A 6,539-nucleotide genomic window follows, 5' to 3' on the forward strand; every position below is an offset into this window, starting at 1 on the left:
TGCTCTCTGTGATACTTTCTGTCCAAATAATTAGGCTATATATCATTCTACAAATATCTTTTATTAGCAGGTTTTCCTTTGAATGGGAGCAAATATCTCACTGAAATACACATAATTTAGAAACATCACAAAGATCATTATTGGTGACATTTTAGGAATCAGCGACAGTAAAAAGTCTTTTTATTATTATTATTTTGCTTACTAACTTTAAGGAAGTCTTTTTGACACTTTACAAAATCCCTTAAAAGGAAATTTAGCCTCTACTTTTTTTTTGGGGGGGGGGGTGTTTGAGTCATACCCGGCAATGCTCAGGGGTTACTCCTGGTCCTGCACTCAGAAATTACTCCTGGTGGTGCTCAGGGAACCATATGAGATGCCAGGGACTGTACCTGGGTCAATCACATGCAAGGCAAATACCCTACCTGCTATACTATAGCTCTAGCCCCTAACCTCTACTTTTATGGAAGTCAAACCCCTGGACTTTTCTTCCTGTCCCTATATCTCCTAAGAGCAAATGTATGATGCTAACATCTCCTATTTTAATTTTCATGATTTATAGAATCTTCTTAAGGCAGTAAATGGAAACATATTTTAGCTATTTGCAACAAAGGGAGGCTTTCTTTGTCCTTCCCTAAAATCAAGCTACAGAGGCATGGCAATCCCCTCCCTTCCACACCCTGGGTTCAGTTCTCTCCCAGTTATTATGCCCATATCCTCTAGAGGTAATGAATAATATAAACACCAGAATCCAAGTAGTCAAATATAAAAAAGATAGAAATATGAAACTCTTAATCCATTTTCATAATCCATCTTCCAAGTAGATGAAAATAAATATGCATGTATTAAAATGATATAATCTATCACAACATTTTTACTATAAATATTTATTTTCAATATAATAGATCTCTATTCTGTTCCAAAACTTACTGTACAAGGTGGATGAATGATTTTTCTCTGAATATAACCAATTTGTCACTGATACTCAAAGTATAGTTTCCATTATATGGTGTTACAGACAAGTGATTTACTATAGTTATCTAGGGACTGGTTAACAATCAAAAGAAGAAAAACTCCAGGTTCAATAGAACCAGGAATAGATGACCTACCTCCATCTCTCCCTGTTTTCGGCAACTTGGCAGTCACGCCCACAAACCACCGAGTGCCAGATAATGTCATCAACAGCCATGCTCCAGAGACTCATAATTCTCTCGGAAGAGAACAAAAAATGACTCACCATAGCTATGCCTCCAGACCCTGTGCCAGGCTGTTTTATTCGGGGCACCCTAGTGGGGGGTGGGGGGAGGTGAGGCCCCTCCCCACCCCAAGAGGCCCAGTCCCAGCAGCCGACAACCTCCAGAACTCAACTGCTGCTATGTTCATGGCCACTCTCTGCACGCTTGGGCCAAGCCTCACCCATGAGTGAATCTATTCGTGGACCATGAGACACATTTGCGCCTGCATGATATCTCATACCTCACAGCACTTATATTCCAAGAGTAGCACACCACATTTGTTGGGGCTTAAAGTAGAAGGCAACCGGTCTTACAGCACACAGGCTCAACCTTTAACAATATATTAGTGATCTCTTATAGAAGGGCTTAGTGTTTCCTGGGTGAAATACAACAATCTTCACACACTTTCCTCTAAGGAAACACTTTTGGAGCATTTTCAGTAGTTTATTCATAATAAACAATACAAAATAAATTATTGCGTTTCTGCGTTGGGGCAGAGGTTGGGATGAGATGAAAAATATTTCAGATGAGATGAAAACATCCAAAATATGGTGGTGGGAAGGTGTAATGGTGGTGGGATTGGCGTTTGAATATTAGATGTAATCAAATATTGTAAACTACTTTATAAAAATAAATTTAAATTTAAAAAACAATAAAAAGAAGGAAAACCTTTATTTTCTCTTATCAAGTAATTTTAGTAGTTTTGAGAAGGAAAGATCAAAGTGGACCAGATAAAGGCAGCATTACAGAATTATTTTCCCAAGCCTAAAGTGGTCAGAACAAAGTTGAAAAACCTATGCAAAATTTGAACTGTAAAAACATAAACTGAGACACTAAGTAGACATTCATATCTCTTTAAGAAATTGACAGAAGTAGATTCTGATTAAAAAATTAGTAGACAGAGTTTAATCTGGGCATGTTTAATATGTAACCAAATGTTACCTTGTTCTGAGTGAATAGCTTCTCTAAGCAAATGTACACACAACACTATGTTTATAAGTCAACTAATCATTCACCGTCGCTGTCATCCCGTTGCTCATCGATTTGCTCAGCAGGCACCAGTAACGGCTGCACTGTGAGACTTATTGTTACTGTTTTTGGCATATCAAATACGCAACCCGTAGCTTGCCAGGCTCTGCAGTGCAGGCAAGATACTCTCAGTAGTTTGCCGGGCTCTCGGAGAGGGGCAGAGGAATCAAATCCCCGGGTCAGCCGTGTGCAAGGCAAATGCCTTACCACTGTACTATTGCTCCAGCCCAACTAATCATTAGGAGCTAATTTTTGTACATCTTTAAATTTAAAAATTAAGCCCCCTGAGGCTGTCTCGGTCGAGATTCAGTGGTCAGGCTTCTCTGTGCTCCCCCACCTTGCCTATTTTTTAAAAAACAAAAGAATAGGAAAAAAAATACACCAATGGTTTTTAGCTGATGTTCGTGGTGAGCAGTGAGCACTGAGTGGAGCCGCAGCGGCAGAGGCCCTGTCTGGGACACGCGGAGTCACGTCTCCAACAACGCCTTGGAACCGTGGTGCCAGCCTTGCCGCAGGCCGTGCCCTTTGCTCCGTCCATGAGTGTCCTTTGGGCCTGCGCGTCCCCCGTGTCATCACCGTACTTTATCAGAGCTCTTTGTAATGACGTTACAAAAATTTGAATTTTTGGAAGCTTTAGCTGTGCCGTCAACTTTGGGAAAAAGGTATCCCAGTTCTACCGTGTCAGGTTGGCGTTGTACAGAAATTCACAGCCATATTGGTCTAGAAACAGGGAGCATCTATCTCTCTCTTTCCATTTGTACAGGGGTAATCGCACTGTATTAAATATGTAAGGTCATATCTACGTGGGTTTGATTACAGAAACTAATAAAGTATTTCTACATGAAAAAAATTTTAAAATTAGTCTCCATTAAAATGGAATATAAAACGCATGCACAAAAATCCTTGTTATGCTAATTTAGTAACCTAAATTTTATCTCCTAATGTGCCTGAGACTGACTCTTCCACTGCATTTTAGTCACCTACTCCCACAATAACTACCATTGCTATTGTCAATACTGCATACCTACAAAAATCTAAATTTGAAGAATCCCTCTATAAAACCAGTCATCATCACTGTCATCACTGTCATCCCATTGCTCATCGATTTGCTCGAGTAGGCACCAGTAACATCTCCATCATGAGACTTGTTGTTACTGTTTTTGGCATATCAAGTACACCACAGGTAGCTTGCCAGGCTCCGCTGTGCAGGCAAGTTACTCCCGGTAGCTTGCTGGGCTCTCTGAGAGGGACAGAGGAATCGAACCCAAGTCGGCCATGTGCAAGGCATACACTCTACCCTCTGTGCTATGGCTCCAGCCATAAAACCAGTATCTTCAAAATTTACAACTTGCATATAGAAGCACTTTTTTATTTTTTTGCTTTTTGAGTCACACCCAGCAATGCTCAGGGGTTACTCCTGGGTCTGCATCTCAGGAATTTCTCCTGGCAGTGCTCAGAGGACCATATGGGATGCTGGGAATCAAACCCAGGTCAGCCGCATGCAAGACAAACGCCCTCCCCGCTGTGTTATCACTCCAGCCCCTAGAAACACTTTTTTGTAATAGTCTACAATGATTACATGCATTGCTTATTTATTATTGCTTTATTTTTCAGACATTTTATTAAAGTACTCTGTTACAACACTGTTAATGATAGTTTCATACACACATCATTCTAACTTTAATCTTTAAAGCTTTTGAACTAGCCATAAATTTTGAATGTCGTCCTCATTTAATTTCTTGCAGTCTTGTTTCTGTTTTCATTCACTTTATATGTTCTCTTGCTTCCTTATTTATTTCTACACATGATTGAAAAACAAACAAACTCCACTTAAAAGCAAATATCTGTTTTATATACATATGTGATAAAGTAGCATGCTTTAGCATTTTGTTTTTATTGTTTTGAACATTTTGATTGTTAATGTTCAAGTTAATACCCAACTCTCAAATGGACAAATACATCCCCAGTGGCATTTGTTTAGTGAATTAGCCTTTCATTTGATGTACCTGGGTTTTGTGTTCTTCATCAAAGTCCCTCACTACCACCTCATTGAAAACATGTATATATACATATATGTGTATATATATGCACATATATATTGGTATGACACATATATTAGATAGATTATATAGATTTGAGAGAAAAAAAGAGTCTCTATACGTGTCATCACACATTTCATCAATAACTTTGGAGCAATCAGTTTAAAGTCTCTCATATTCCAGTAATAAAATCTATCACAATTGTTAGCTGTCCCTATCCTCACTCTCTTTAAATTCCTTTCTATTTACATTATACAAAGGGTCTTTCATTTTGCCTAGAGACAAAATTCTACTTGTATTCAGAATTTCATTGATTTTTCTTCTCTGTGACCATATTTCTGCTACTAACCATTAACTGTGCTGCATTAGTAAGGTATCTCTCAGTTCCCATGAAGCGTACCAAAATGTTCTTACATCAGTAATCATCTTAACGGTGAATAAGACTTTAGAGGCAGAAGACAATGATTCACAAAATATATTGGAATTTTATTTTTAAAAATGGTGAGCTGATACTCAAGAATTTAAAAGCTATTATTATGATGGGTTAATGATTAGAAATATTAGAACATTTCTAGTACAGTCATGAAATGATGCAAGTGGCCTAAAACACTAGGATAATTTGGAAACACAAAATGAGGGTTTTTTTTAATATCTTTTATTTCTTGGCTTCTTTCTGTCACTATGGGAAACCACAGCGCATTCAATGAGTTCATCCCCCTTGGGCTGTCTCCTGATCCTCATACCCAAATTCTGCTCTTCGTGTTGTTTCTGGTGATTTACCTTCTGACCTTGATGAATAACCTGGTATTGCTGCTAGTGATCGGGAAGGATTCTCACCTCCACACACCCATGTACTTCTTTTTTTTTTTTACCCATGTATGTATTTGGGGGACAACCATCCTTCCTGGATCTCTGCCACTCATCTGTCACAGTCCCTAAGATGCTGAAGAATCTACTTTCTAAAAGTAAAACTATCTTTGTAGAGAGCTGCCTGACTCAAGCTTTCTTTGATTTTGCCACCGGGGACACTGAAGCATGTCTACTGGCTGTGATGCCCTGTGACCATTATGTTGCCTTCAGCTCCCCTCTACTCTATGGCCAGGTTATGAGCAACCAGCTTAGTGTTGGACTGGTGGGGGTGATTCTGGGCCCTGGCCTTTGTTGATGCTCTTATTAGTAGCATCCCAGTTGCCAATTTAGACTTTTGTGAAGACCATACTATCCCCTCCTTCAGCTGTGAGGTGTCTTCTCTCTTTCTCTGTCTTGCTCTAATACCTCCATTAACTTTATACTTTTGCCCTGCCCCTCTGTCTTACATCTCTTTGGAATTTTTGTTTTTGATCTTCTTCTCTATGTTTGCATAGTCTCTACCATCCTGAACATCAGCTCCACCTCCGGTAGAAGCAAGACTGTATTCTAGCAACTAAGTCCAGGGAAATTTCTTCCAGATATTGGATCATTGCAAGATTGTAACTCTCATCTGTGGTCCTCATAATATGGAGGTAGCCACGCCCTTCACCCCCGGCAAGGAAAAAGGAGAGAGAGAGAGGGGGGGGGGGAGGGAGGAGAGAGAGAGAGAGAGAGAGAGAGAGAGAGAGAGAGAGAGAGAGAGAGAGAGAGAGAGAGAGAGAGGGAGAGAGAGAGAGAGAGAGAGAGAGGGAGAGAAATACCTTTCCCCTCCTGGGCAGGCATGGGGCCGCGGCTTAGTTCTCAGTCTGGAGACATTCTGCAAGGAGCTGCCCATACCAAAAGTAGTTTAGCTGGCCTCTGGAGTCACGCTCGTGCAGCTGCTGAGAGGCCACACACGTGCAGCCCCCAGGGATCACATCTGACGGCGAGCGGGGCCTCCAGTTATCTACTCTTGAGCATTTCAGTTGTTTTCTGATTTTGACACACCACTCTTGCTTAGGGAAATTAACCCTTTCCTATTTTATGTAGGCCTGTGAGACTTTCCTTGTTTCACCTCACCACAAGCTGGTGTGACTGACCAAAAGACCCAGTTTTCTTCCCAGTTTTCTATTATTAGACTGATGAGGTCCCCAGTTGGTTACTGAGATCTCTAAAGATACACTGCTCACCATGCTTCCTTGATAAAAAATTTTAACAAGCAAATTAGCAATGGCAAAAGTTTAGTAAATAGATTTGAGTATTTTATACCCCAAGAAAATTCTTTTTAATTTTCTCAATAACCTATGTGCATTAAGTAGTATCATTTCTGTTTAGCAAATAAATTACTCAG

General features: G+C 40.0%; 1 pseudogene; it reads left to right on the top strand.

The window, feature by feature from the left end:
• The first annotated feature begins 4,981 nt into the window (after positions 1 to 4,981).
• LOC101541154 (olfactory receptor 8S1-like) lies at positions 4,982 to 5,720 on the top strand (annotated as a pseudogene).
• Positions 5,721 to 6,539: the final 819 nt, after the last annotated feature.

Source organism: Sorex araneus, chromosome 6 (assembly GCF_027595985.1).
Source record: "Sorex araneus isolate mSorAra2 chromosome 6, mSorAra2.pri, whole genome shotgun sequence".
NCBI lineage: Eukaryota > Metazoa > Chordata > Mammalia > Eulipotyphla > Soricidae > Sorex > Sorex araneus.